The following is a 14,890-nucleotide window of genomic DNA, read 5'->3' on the forward strand; positions in this document are numbered from 1 at the left end:
TTCTCCTAAACTACAGTAAATATTCAAACATTCTGCACATCTCCAGGTAGGCCAATGCTTCATAAACTTGTGTACCAAGTTTCAGATCTCTCGGTTTGTTGGTCGCAGTACAGCAACCTTTTGAAGACCAGTCCGAATAATACGTAAAATCGGAAAAAAACGCTCAATTCAAGGACAGCCATTGTTTGCAGATCACACTTGCATTAAATCAAAAGTCGCATACATTCAGATTGTAGGGCTACTCATGTACTTTCTAAATATGTATAGCTTATTTCATTTAAAGTATTGTACTGATGAGTTATAGACCAAAGAAAAGAGGCTGTTACTAGAGCAATAATCGCCATAGCTATTTTTGCTCAAAATCAGAAAAAAATAGTTTGAAAATGCATACAAGGTGGATGATTGTTTTCGATTATGTACTGAAAGTTGTTAAACACTAGTTCCTGCAAATCCAACACTATAAAGACATAAAATACTGCAGACTTGACTGCAGAAATAGCAAAATATGTAATATAGCTGTCAAACACTCTAACATAAAAAGTCAATCATTTCAGCTGAAATCCTAAAATTCTAAAACAAAATATACATAGAACCACATTTTAAGTATATCAGCATTATGTAGAATTGATTTACACCACCTGTTTGCAAAAGATTGGTGACTGTTATATTAGGGTATTTGACTGCTCTATTAGAGGTTTTGGTATTCCTGTAATACTTTAAGTCTGGGGGACAGTGAATTTATTAGAAAAGTTGTTTGACAACTTGTAAATGATTAATTGTATGCAATTATCCACTTTAAAATATTTTCAAAGCATTGATTACAATTTTGAGTTAGGGCGATTATTGCTCCAGTGACAGCCTCTTTTCTTTGGTCTATAACTCAACAGTACAATACTTTAAATGAAATAAACCATACATATTTAGAAAGCAAATGAGTAGCCCTACAATCTGAAGGTATGCAATTTTTGATTTAATGCAAGTGTGATCTGCAAACAATGGCTGTCCTTGAATTGAGCGTTTTTTCCGATTTTCCGTATAATTCGGACTTGTCTTCAAAAGACTGCTGTACCGAGACCAAGAACCCGAGAGATCTGAAACTTGGTACACAAGTTGATGAAGCATTGGCCTACTTGGAGATGTGCAGAATGTTTGAATGTTCATTGTAGTTTAGGAGAAATGGCGTCCGATATTGGAGCCCGTCCGATATTAGGTGAGCTACTCTACTAAAACAACTCACTGCTAAACTTCCCGATCCAGCGATGATTTCGACGTCTGTACACGCTACGTAGCTATCGGTGATTGCCGACTAGTACGGGTGAAGAAACTGAAAAAAATCAATCGTGAACTAATAAAATGTGCTCAGCTAAATCTTTCACGTTGCAATTAACAACCCAGAAATCCAATTAAGTTGTGGTATACACGCGTGCTCCTACTGTACCAGTCGGCAATCACAGTGTAGCTAATTCAGGTGTAATTTATAATAATTAATAATGAGAAACACACGTACATACTGAAAACTACACCATACTACTACTTATTACCTTGCGCAGGTGTCGTACTGACGTATGGCAAGGGGTGACGCGAGTTGCGACACATTACAGTTGCAGGCCTGCCAACCTGGAAAGTAAAAAAATCTTGAGATTTCTGTACCTTTATTGTAGTATTGCCTTTATTGTAGTATTGCAGTGTGTAGTAAAAAAACTGGTAGATGCTATGCTAAGACCAAAAAAAAAAAAAAAAAAAAAAGGTCTCGACTTTTTAAACTTGAAATCCGTGACATTCGCGCTACAAACCGTGAGAGTTAGCAGGCCTCAAAAACCGTGAGATTCGATCTGCTGCCCTTGAGCAGGGTAGTGAAACCGTGAGACTCACGGTAAACCCGTGAGAGTTGGCAGGCCTGCAGTTGTATCGGTTGCCGACCTACTGTCGTTCTAAGTGTTGGATCACGAGACTTCCTCGTGGCAATGTATTCGAGGTGTGAGTTTCGAATCACTGTGAGTTTAGAGATACGTCGGAAAGAGCAGGGGCGGATCCAGGACCAGGCAAGGGGAGGGGCACACAGGCCGAGTTGTAGGTGGTTGGGGAGACCAAGATTCTCTTGTTAGTTGATGCATTTTTGAAGCAGCAAATAATACACTTCTTAGTAGTATCTCACCGTTGATTTTTACTATTTTGGCCTTTGCAGATGGTTGTGAAGTCTTAAAAGCTGTTTCAAGGCTCTGAATGTCTTAAACAACAGCAACACGATAATTGTTTTTAGAGGCGCTTAGTACGCACAAAGGTGCCGGATGACATCATAATTAGGCCATACCTATTTGATCTTATGTTGCGCGGGCAAAATTTTGGGTAGGTAGGTCGGTTTGAAAATGAAAATGATAAAAATTTTAAACACAAGCATACAAAATGCAATAATGAATGTAGCTATAATAGTACATACACAGTTAAAAATCTAGGTTTCATACTCTTCTAGTAACATCAGATAGCTATCTCCAAAAGAGCTTTCCCATCATATTCTACAATTTTTTCTGCTTTTTAAATTAAATTAGGTTTAACTTCTAGCTAGAGATCGGGGAGGATGGGAGTGCCATTAGGGTATTCTACAATTTTAGAGCATTGGACGATCTTCAATGGTCCCTTTTGGACTATATCACGAGGGTGCTGATGATGTGTTGTCTTTAATTAAGTACACGTGATCCGCACACGTGATTTTCATTTGAAGAAAAATGCAGTCGGTCGGGCCCTCGCAACATAATATCAAATAGGTATGGCCTTAGTTAGACTTTGATTCGCTTTGGTTTCAGGTGAATTTGTAATAAATGCTAGTAAAATGTGCATATTTTCATGAATTTATAAGCTGATCTTGGTCTGACATAAAGTTTAGTATTTTAATCAGAAGTATGGTTCCTCAAGGTGAGGAGGGGGGGCATTTGCCCCAAATGCCCCATCCTGGATCCGCCATTGAAGAGGGTCACGCACAGAGAGCTTCTGTAGAGGAAAATATCTTGATCCCAATCACACCTCCAAAAGCAAAACAGTAACTTAACGGAGGAGAAGGTGCAGAAGATAACAGACGTTTCGGAATGGAGTGGAAAGAACCGGAAAGGGATATTTCTAATTAGCCCTTTCCGGGCATTGTTGAAACAAAGACGCCGCGAGATTGTTTTGTTAAACTACCCAGAGCTCATACAGTGAAGTTCAGGAAGATGTTCTATATTTGCCTACCAAGCAAAGGGTAAGAAACTAAACCTGCTTTGTTTATGCCTGCCCTTCACAAAATTCTGTAATTACAGAATGAGAATGACAAAACTGTCTTAGGCCACCATCGTTTAGTTACAACAGTTGAGAATTTTTATGACGTAGAGCATGTGCATTCAACTGAAAATGGACATGTAGACTACAAGAAAATACTTGCAGAGGTATGGAAGTATAGTGAATTATGTATGCTATCATATTCTTAAGCATCACAAAAATTTATATCCACTATAGTCATAAGATCTGGACATTGTGGAGATAGGTGGTTAATTATTATAATACTGAACAAGTAGTCCAGTTCCTAAGTTTGTAATAATTCCGAGCTGTAGTGAAGCACAAGTCAGGCTGGATTTTAGCTGATATTTTTGCAAGAGACCAAATCTTTGTGATTACCATAGATATAGCAACCAGCTATCAATTTATGGAGTCTACCTATCAATTTTCTGATATATTAGTTAGGAAAAAACTGATAGAATAGTCATTTGTTCTAATAGAGCAGTCAGTAAGTGATCTTATAAGAAATCTATAGGGGCATGCCTCCAGACCACCTATAGCTATGTGTGTATTTTCACACGATACTTAGCTTTACAACTACCTGGAACAGACTCCCTGATTTCTTCACTGTTCAACGTTGCTTGGTATCTTAATTTGGCATACCGCAGTACTTATAATGTGAACATCATGGACCTATACTTGAGTCTTCTTTAATGTATCTTTGCTGACAGTGGAAGATGTTGATTTGTGGCAGCTAGCTTCATGTAATGGCTTCTCTACACGTGTAACAGACATTATCTATATTTTCTGTTACTGTAGTGACTTCCCATGCAATGCTGCGTAACTGGCTGAACATGGCTGAAAGCAAAGTGTAGTGGCCTAATTATTGTTGGGGGCACGTTCAGGTGAATACATGAAGTCTGGCACCTGTTTCAGACTACCCACTGATTGAAACTCAACTATTCTTTGTTTAAAATGAAATGTATTGAAATAAGTTAGGCTATGCCACAAAAATTATTATAATTATGCACCTATTAATTGCTTCAGCAAACAGTTCAATATACATCATCACATTCTTTGTACTTATTTGCAGTGTTGGGCAAGTTACTTTGTAAAAGTAACTAGTTACATATTACTTGCAACAGAACTATTTAGTTACAGTTACATATTACCCATAAAATAAAGTAACTAATAATATTACATATTATATTACTTTGTGTCCATAGCCTTAAGCTGTCACGTGTGAAACTACCACTTTATCACGTGACATGATTGCGTTGTTGGACAATGTGCAAATCTTGGTTATAAGTAAGAAGCTAATGAATAAGCTTCATTCAGTAGGCCTCGTTACTTTGTTGTGGTTAGGCATTACTCAGAGGATTACTAACGAGATTAGTAACTTCGTTACTTTTAGTAATAATATTACGTCATATTAGACTCGTTTCAGTAATTATATTACTTAGGTAACGCGTAACGTTTGTAAGTGAAGTATCTTGCGTTATATTACCTGTTTTCATAGCGTATTTTGTTATAATTATTACTTTGTTACCACAAAAATAATAATATTACGTAACGCGTTACTCTCAACACTGCTCATTTGTACCATTAAGTAAACATATACACGTTTGTATCTATATTGTTCTAACCTTCTTGGTGAATAGTTGGATTTCTTGGTGAATCAGTGAATTTCTTTTCATAGTCTGTTGTATATTCCGATGAGTTATGATGTGTCACATGCATTATTAACAGATAATGTTTGTTTATTTAGAATCACTTGATGACTATTGTCATTCTTGTGGAATGATTAGTTTGGATGATGATACGACTGACATGGTGAGGTCTAGTTATGTAAACAAATTTTGTATTCATGTCAGTAGTGTGGATTCCATAGGTCAGGTGCAATAGTTGCTCATCAGTACGGTACCATGAAGGGTGTCTAGGAAGACATGTGATTACAGCTAAGCTAGATGAAAGTGGATATAACTTTTCTAGGTCTTGCTGTTCATCAAAATTGATTAAATGGAGCTGTGCCTTTGTAACTCATGTGTTGGAGTATACTTAGCTACATGTATAACACAGCATACCTGATTCCAAACACTATATGTTTGCACTAATAGCTGTATGAGGTGACATTATGTAACTGCGTGTTGTGTTACATCTGCATGCACAGGATAATATGAGGGTGAAACTATTAAGTACGTGTACCATTTAAACTGGACATTAAAGATATGATGTTGGGACACGAGTTACAATGCACCAAACCTTATGTACTGATATACATTTCGTTACTGATGGAGCATGCATGTGTAGTATTTGTTTGTGCTGGACAACTGCTAGAAAAACATACATGCAGGCTGGACTGTACATGTGCCCATCAATATAATTGTATGCAGATGATGTCCTACTGTACTCCTACATACATTCCGACTCTGATTGTATGGGTTCATACTTGGCTGATGGAGTTTAACATTAAGAAATGTGAACACCTGAGAATTACCAATAAAAGAAATCCCATCATTCATAGCTATCAACTGGAGAATTCTATCATCTCTGAGATTCCTCACACAAAATATCTTGGGGTCACCATTGACCAGAAACTATCATGGAATGAACACATTCAAAGAGTCACTAGCAAAGCAAACCGGGTTAATGGATTCTTGCATCATAACCTTCACCAATGCCCTGTTTCTGTTAAGAACAATTGTTATAAGATGATGGTCCGCCCCATTGTTGAATATGCATCCTCTGTCTGGGCCCCCCACACAATAATTTTTTCTAGATTTAGTAGTGTAAAAAGAATGATGTCATCATTAAATTGTCATCATTAAATTTACCTACCTTCAAAGAAAGAAGAAACAAGTCTAAGATAACTACAATGTATAAGATAATTAATGGCAATCTAAGTATACCCACAAATGATTTTATACCTAATCATTGTCCGTCAAGGGAAGGATATTATAAACAGCTTGACACTATGATTGACTCTTATAAATTTTCCCTTCTACAATCAGACTCTGGAACACACACCCCCCCCCCCCCCCCCCCCTTTGTAACTCACTCCCCTACCTTAGATGAGTTTTGACCATTCATTATGATCACACCTGTACACAACAATCTTTTTGATTTCTGCACAGCAACAAATATAATAATAATATCAGCTGATCGAAACGAGATGAACCTGCTAGCTACCACAAATGCTGTAGTACGCAGAGGGAAAAACTGAGAGAGAAAGACAGTATGCACCTTATCCAGGCCAGCTTCAAGCACGCAAAGGAACCTTGGAGGGAGAAATAGTCTGCAATCATGATGTAGCTCTGAGAATGCGTCTTTGGCCATGTCCCTTCAGCTAGTAAATATGTTAAGGGGGTAAAAGAAGCCTGTTATTCCTCCCAGAAAGCAGCTATGATACACACTTGAATCATAACGGGGTTACGCTGAATGGACCAGAATCCAGTTGATGCCGGTTCATAAAATGCGCAGCGCAATTTATAAATTTTGCAAATTCACAGATTGCCGCGGCGCCTCTCATCTGTCGATAGCGACGTACCACACTGAGCTATGTAGCGTGTACAGACGTCGAATTGAGAAATCTTGCAAATCATAATTAACTTGCATGATCTTGTAGGTTCAAGATGGTTTCTACTGGGTATATCACCCTTATTAAAAATTAGACTGTTCTATTAGGGTATATTTCAGGGGCAGATCTAGGATTTCAGAAGGTGGGGGGGGTACTAACAATGGTTGGTTGGCTAGACTGGCCAATACGACTAGTCTAGCTATAGTGTGCAAAGCACACTCAGCATGCTCTATCTAGGGGGGTCTGGGGGCATGCTCCCACAGAAAATTTTTGCAAATTTAACCTATTCAGTATTAAAATTTGGTAATAGTTCTGACTGAAAAATGATGCCACTTTGTTTAAGAGATTCACAATGCACAATACTTGTAAAGCATTGTGAGTCACCTAAGAGTAATAATGATGAAATGACACCATTATTCCAGAACAGTTGCTGTCATATGAGGGCACAGCCAGTAACTAAAATATGATCAAGACACACGGTAGTGTGTCGTGCTGCCCAAGAAGCCGGCGCGCCACACCCGTGAGTATATCAAGACACACGGTAGTGTGTCGTGCGGCCCAAGAAGCCGGCGCGCCACACCCGTGAGTATATTGACAGGAAGAACGAAAACGTCATTTTCACACCTTTGTATCTCGGTGATCACTTATCTGATTGGAACCAAATTTGCTACACAGTTGCCCGCCAGCCAAGGGAGTCTACATTCCAAATTTGAAGGAAATCGCTCCAGCCATTTCCGAGATACGAGCTGCCAAAGTTTCGTTTTTTTTTCTTCGTTTTTTTTTTCTTCTTCGTCTTTTCGCACACTTGCAAAAATTGCTATAACAAGCAAACGCATACTCCGATCGCCTTGAAATTTGGCACACAGAAAGGGAATCCAAAGGCGAATCCTAGAATCAAATTTGGTACAAATTCGATGAATGGTTCAGGAGTTATGACCGATTATTCGCGCAAAACAAGATCGATTTGTTGTCACGCCTACAGGGTAAACCGCTTCATGGAATGAATTGAAAATTGCTATGTAGATGGAGTAACTTTCGTAGGAGTGCCTTTTGGTGGTTTGAAAGAAATCGAGATAAAGACCACGGAGATATGACACAAAACCCAACCTGTGTCACAATTACGCGATCGATTTTTATGAATAAAAAAGTATTAGTTTTCACGCCTATACTAGACAAACCGCTTATAGCAATGAGCTGAAAATCGGTGTAGAGGAACTCACCTAATATAGGACGGGCTCCAAAATCGGACGCAATTACTCGAGCTACAAGAGGAATTTTCGAACAACTCATATATCTTTAGATAGTTCAAGGCTGTGGGACTTTGGGCACCAAGTATCAGCTTTCTCGGCTTCTTTGTCTGGTGGCAGCAGCCCTGCAAAGTCATTTCCGATTAATACGTATAATCGGAAAAAACAGTCGATTCACGGACACTCACCGTCTACATATCAGACTTGCATTCAATCAACAGTTTTCTACCTTAAAGTAGTAGAGTAACTCATCTACTTTCTAAATATCCCTGGTTTATTAAATCAAATCCTTTTAATCACGAATTACAAATCAAATAAAATGAGACGTCACTGGAGTAATATTCGCACCATAAATTTAAGTATACGGAAACTTGATAAAGTATACGTTGTTTGAGATACGTATACGGGAAATGTTCACCGTATACTTTACAGACATCGTTTACTTCCGTATACTTAAATTCATAGTGTGACTATTACTCCAGTGACATCTCATTTTATTTGATTTGTAATTTGTGATTAAAAGGATTTGATTTAATAAACCAGGGATATTTAGAAAGTAGATGAGTTACTTTACTACTTTAAGGTAGAAAACTGTTGATTGAATGCAAGTCTGATATGTAGACGGTGAGTGTCCATGAATCGACTGTTTTTTCCGATTATACGTATTAATCGGAAATGACTTTGCAGGGCTGCTGCCACCAGACAAAGAAGCCGAGAAAGCTGATACTTGGTGCCCAAAGTCCCACAGCCTTGAACTATCTAAAGACATATGAGTTGTTCAAAAATTCCTGTTGTAGCTCGAGTAATTGCGTCCGATTTTGGAGCCCGTCCGATTTTAGGTGAGTTACTCTATAGCTGGAATAATCTTCATAGAAAGTCCTTGCAGTAGTACAGAAGAATCGGATTACAAACCACTGAGTTATGATTCGAAAGCCAACTCGTGTAGCAAATGCGAGATCGAGATACTCTAATAGAACAGTCACCCTAATAGAGCATTCGGCTAATTTATTTATTCCATTATAGAATTTTATTACATCACAAGTTATTCTGTAGGGAGTTCAGCTGCAAACGGTTAATCTTATAGACAGTTCAGCAAGACAGTCACCATGTGGAGAGTTAAGCAAATATATCACTATAGAGATTCAGAACATTACAAGTCACACTGAAGAAAGTTCAGCTATAAACAAGTCATGCACTGTGTAGAGAATTCAGCTACAATTAAGTCACTCTCTAGAGAATTCAGTTACACAGAATTCAGCTACACACAAGTCACTGTGGAGAGAGTTCAGCTACAAACAAATTACCCTTTAGAGTGATCAGCTGCAAACAAAACACTTTGCAGGGTGTTCAGCTGCAACAAATCAACCTTTAGAGTGGTCAGCAATGAACAAATCAACACAAATCTACCTGTAGAGAGATAAGCTAGAAACAAATCACCTGTAGAGAGTTCAGCTACAAAAAATCACCCTGTAGAGACATCAGCTAGAAACTAGACACAATGTAAGGAATTCAGCTACAAGCAATCACCCTGTAGAGAGTTCAGCTAAAACAAATCAACCTGCAGAGAGATCAGCTACAAACAAATCACCTTATAGACAGTTCAGCTACAAACAAATTACCTTGTAGAAAGATCGGCTACAAACAAATCACCCTGTAGAGAGATCAGCTACAAACTAGACACAATGTAAGGAGTTCAGCTACAAACTAGACACAATGTAAGGAGTTCAGCTACAAGCAAATCACCCTGTAGAGAGTTCAGCTACAAACAAACAAACCTGTAGAGCAATCAGCTAGAAACAAATTACCCTGAAGAGAGGTCAACTACAAAAAATCACCCTGTAGAGATATCAGCTAGAAACAAATCACCCTGAAGAGAGGTCAGCTACAAAAAATCACCTTGTAGAGAGATCAACTACAAACAAAACATTTTGCAGAGAGTTCAGCTACAAACAAATCAACCTTTAGAGTGATCAGCAACAAACAAATCAACCTGTAGGGAGATCATCTAGAAACAAATCAACCTGCAGAGTGATCAGCTACAAACAAATCAGCTTGTAGAGAGATCAGTTACACACAAATCAACCTGTACAGAGATAAGCTAAAAACAAATCAGAGTTCAGCTAAAACAAATCAATCTGCAGAGAGATTAGCTACATACAAATCACCTTATAGATAGTTCAGCTACAAACAAATTACCTTGTAGAGAGATCGGCTACAAACAAATCACCCTGCAGAGAGATCAGCTACACACAAATCAACTTGTATAGAGATCAGCTACAAACAAATCACCCTGCAGAGAGATCAGCTAGAAACTACACACAATGTAAGGAGTTCAGCTACAAACAAATCACCCTGTAGAGAGATCAGCTTAAAACTAGACACAAAGTAAGGAGTTCAGCTACAAGCAAGGTACCCTGTAGAGAGTTCATCTACAAGCAAATCAACCTGCAGAGCTATCAGCTAGAAACAAATCACCCTGAAGAGAGGTCAGCTACAAAAAATCACCCTGTAGAGATATCAGCTAGAAACAAATCACCCTGAAGAGAGGTCAGCTACAAAAAAAATCACCCTGTAGAGAGATCAGCTAGAAACAAATCACCCTGAAGAGAGGTCAGCTACAAACAAAACACTTTGCAGAGAATTCAGCTACAAACAAATCAGCTTGTAGAGAGATCAGTTACACACAAATCAACCTGTAGAGAGATAAGCTAGAAACAAATCACCCTGTAGAGAGTTCAGCTACAAGCAAAACACCCTGTAGAGAGTTCAGCAACAAAGAAACCACAATGTAGAGAGTTCAGCTGCAAACAAATCACCTTATAGAGAGTTCAGCTACAAACAAATCACCCTGTAGAGAGATCAGCTAGAAACTAGACACAATGTAAGGAGTTCAGCTACAAGCAAATCACCCTTTAGTGAGTTCAGCTACAAACAAATTACCCTGTAAAGAGATCGGCTACAAACAAATCAACCTGTAGAAAGATCAGCTACACACAAATCAACTTGTAGAGAGATCAGCTACAAACAAATCACCCTGTAGAGAGATCAGCTACAAACTAGACACAATGTAAGGAGTTCAGCTACAAGTAAATCACCCTGTAGAGAGTTCAGCTAAAACAAATCAACCTGCAGAGAGATCAGCTACAAATGAATCACTTTATAGACAGTTCAGCTACAAACAAATCACCCTGTAGAGAGATCAGCTAGAAACTAGATACAATGCAAGGAGTTCAGCTACAAGCAAAATCACCATTTAGTGAGTTCAGCTACAAACAAATCAACCTGCAGTGAGATCAGGTTGAAGAGTTCACCTTGTAGAGAGTTCAGCAGCGAAGAAACCACCATGTAGAGAGTTCAGCTGCAAACAAATCACCCAGTAGAAAGATCAGCTAGAAGAAGTTACCTTGTAGAGAGTTCAGTTACAAAGAAACCATCATAAAGAGAGTTCAGCTACAAAGAAATTACCCCGTAGAGAGTTCAGCTAGAAGAAGTCACCTTGTAAAGAGTTCAGCTACAAAGAAACCATCATGTAGAGAGTTCAGCTGCAAACAAATCACTCTGTAGAGAGTTCAGCTACAAAGAAACCGCCATGTAGAGAGTTCAGCCTCATACAAACCACCTTGTAGAGAATTCAACTACAACAAATCACCCTGTAGAGAAGAAGTTACCTTGTAGAGAGTTCAGCTACAAAGAAACCATCATGTAGGGAGTTCAGCTACAAAGAAACCACCATGTAGAGAGTTTAACTGCAAACAAATCACCTGTAGAGAGTTCAGCTAGAAATAAATCACCCCGTAGAGAGATCAGCTGGACGAAGTCACCTTGTAGAGAGTTCAGCTACAAAGAAACCATCATGTAGACAGTTCAGCTGCAAACAAATCACCCTGCAGAGAGTTCAGCTACAAAAAAATCACCCTGTAGAGAGTTCAACTAGACGAAGTCACCTTATAGAGAGTTCAGCTACAAAGAAACCATCATGTAGAGAGTTCGGCTACAAAGACACCACCATGTAGAGAGTTTAGCTGCAAACAAATCACCTGTAGAGAGTTCAGCTAGAAACAAAATACCCTGTAGAGAGACCAGCTAGAAGAGGTTACCTTGTAGAGAGTTCAGCTACAAAGAAACCATCCTGTATATAGTTCAGCTACATTTCAAGTCACCCAGTAGAGAGATCAGCTGCAAAAAAAATATCCTGTGGGGATGGGCATGTAATAAATATATGTATATAATTTGTATAATTACTAATAAAATCATAAATAATTGAAGCACTAGAATTCTTCTTTAAGTTCTTTTCTTCTTCCTGTAGTAAAGAAAAAAACACATGGGTTAAAAAAGCCCCAAAGCCAGCCATAGGCCGGCTTTGCAGTATACAAATACAAAAAGAAGTGATATCTAATCAAAAACAGCCAAGCTGTAAAAAAAGGTGCGGCCCCCAAAAAGGCCATGGTGAAAAAAGATGTGAAATCCAAGGTGGCGGCCAAGAAATGGCTGTGATGGTAGGTTAATGGCTACATTTTAATAACGACAATTCAGGTGAATTTTGTGCCGCTTGGTCTTGGCACCAAATTCACCTGAATTGTTGTTATTAAAATGTAACCATTAACCTACCATCACAGTCATTTCTTGGCCGCCACCTTGGATTTCATATCTTTTTTCACCATGGCCTTTTTGGGGGCCGCACCTTTTTTTACAGCTTGGCTGTTTTTGATTAGATATTCTTTACATAAAGAACTTCAACAGGAAGGGGAAGGATATGAATATCAGCTAGCTATACATGATCCATACTTGCCATTAATTTTGTACTTGAAATACTTTAGTTTAGCAGTACATTAAATTTAGCAATTTTAGAGTTTTGGTTTTTGCTAATTGATCACAGTTAATAAAATTTATATGGTAAATTATACAGGATCACTAAATTTAGTGTATTACTTTGCTTATAAGGTATAGCTAGCTATAGTGTGCTTTACAGTGTGCTTTACAGTCTCATGGCTCAAACTATAACATCCAAACAGTAACAATGAAGAGAGAGCTTGAGAGAGCAAGTATACACTCACCATACAGTACATGTGCATGACCTGAGAGTATATGCATACATAGAATTTTCCAGCTAGAAGTGATGCTTCCTCAGGAAATTTTTGGAGTGTAGCCATCACAAGATTAAATCTGGAAGCTATTTTTAATCAAATACTCTATTAAATGAAATATTGTGGGTACAAGATGGATGAGTTCAGTTGTAAGCAATTTTAGAAAAACAGAACTACATTTTTAAATGCTATTGGATTATAAGGCTATACATAATAGTGGATTGTCAAAGACAATACACAGGATTGGATCTTAAGGTCATTGTAGAGGTTTAAAATGCACACAAAAATAACTTCAACTTTGTAGTATATATAGTCACAGACTGTTCTGTTGCTATTTCAATCTGACTTTTTTACAACTATAATCCCATCACCATATTCATTTTTTACAACCAAAGTCCAAAGTTGCTTGCATATACAACTAGTTTTTGGTCACAACTAACCCCTTACAATGTGACAGCATAAATTCTGTGGTATTATTTGAGCTTATAAAGTCGAGCTTCAAGGGGTTTGGGAGTACAAATCCTGTATGACATTAAATTTTATTAGCTTTAATTGATGCTAGATTCAGATAAATGCAGCATGGAACTTTGGTACTGATAAAGCAAAAACAAACAGTTTTCAGATACTACAGCCTTGTTTACTGCATACATGCTAAGAATTTTACTGCTTTACTTACTCAAGCATCAAGTTTGTAGCAACAACTGAAAATACCTGCTATAAACCATTTGACAGAATTGTTCTCAGAAAGTGCTTAGCATATGGCAGGATGTTTAGAGCAATGGTAAGATAGCAGTGCACAGGTAAAGAAAACACACTGGCAATTTCTTGAAGAAAAACAGTATGATGGATGTTCTATTAGAGTACTTGACTGTTCTATTAGAGTATTTCGATTTTTAGCAGCTTTTAGGTTAAAGTCTCACACCAAAAGTATAATTTGAATCTCCCTTAGTATTTCTAAGTTAAGATTATCCATTCTCCCTTCTCTTTCCATCTTTTCATTGCCCAAGCATATGTATAAGATGCAATTACATCTATACTGCAACTTCTAGAAACTTACTATCTTGCACATGGTAAAACTTTGGAGGAGGGGTGCTTCAGCAACCCAAGCACCCCCCCCCCTAAATCCACCCTTGTATTTATATAGCTATAGCTATATAAATATACCCTAATATATAGCTATATAAATATACTCTAATAGAACAGTCAAATTTTTAATAAGGCTGATATATATACAGATAAACAACTGCACTGCAATGTAAAAAACTATTTTTATAGAATTTTCCATACTGTATAGCTCTACCTGAAGTCTCAGATACACTAATAGAGCAGTCAAAAGTTTCATAGTAACTAAATTTTCTTTGAACATGAGTAAATTACCAAAGGACATCATTTAAAAATTTACAAGTGCCATTCTTCTTGTTTACTACAAAGTAACTTTTTTTTTCTCATCGTGTGTAGTGAATTCTTGGAACAGTCATATTATTGAGGCATGCTCATTGAACAACTTCAAGTCAGAGCTGGATATGTATTGGACTAATAATATGTATTTTTTTCAATCATGATTTGGTGCACAGGCTATTTTATAGCCTCTTTGCCAAAAATAAAAATAAATCCATGCCGGTGCAAAAAAGAACTTCGGTAACTTGTTTTCTACTTGCACACTGATTTCTATAGGGATACAGTACATGAAAGAATGATAAAAAAATTATTATTTGCTTTACAGCATACGTAAGTAC

The 14,890-nt window shown here is 37.7% G+C and overlaps 1 long non-coding RNA gene across 1 annotated transcript; it reads left to right on the forward strand.

Annotated features, from left to right (window-relative positions):
* The first annotated feature begins 2,616 nt into the window (after positions 1-2,616).
* LOC136251746 (uncharacterized) lies at positions 2,617-5,546 on the forward strand. Its single transcript, XR_010699185.1, has 4 exons — positions 2,617-3,232; positions 3,291-3,416; positions 5,015-5,079; positions 5,138-5,546. It is a non-coding gene; the product is annotated as an uncharacterized lncRNA (long non-coding RNA).
* The last annotated feature ends 9,344 nt before the right edge of the window (positions 5,547-14,890 follow it).

Source organism: Dysidea avara, chromosome 3 (assembly GCF_963678975.1).
Source record: "Dysidea avara chromosome 3, odDysAvar1.4, whole genome shotgun sequence".
NCBI classification, from domain to species: Eukaryota; Metazoa; Porifera; class Demospongiae; order Dictyoceratida; family Dysideidae; genus Dysidea; species Dysidea avara.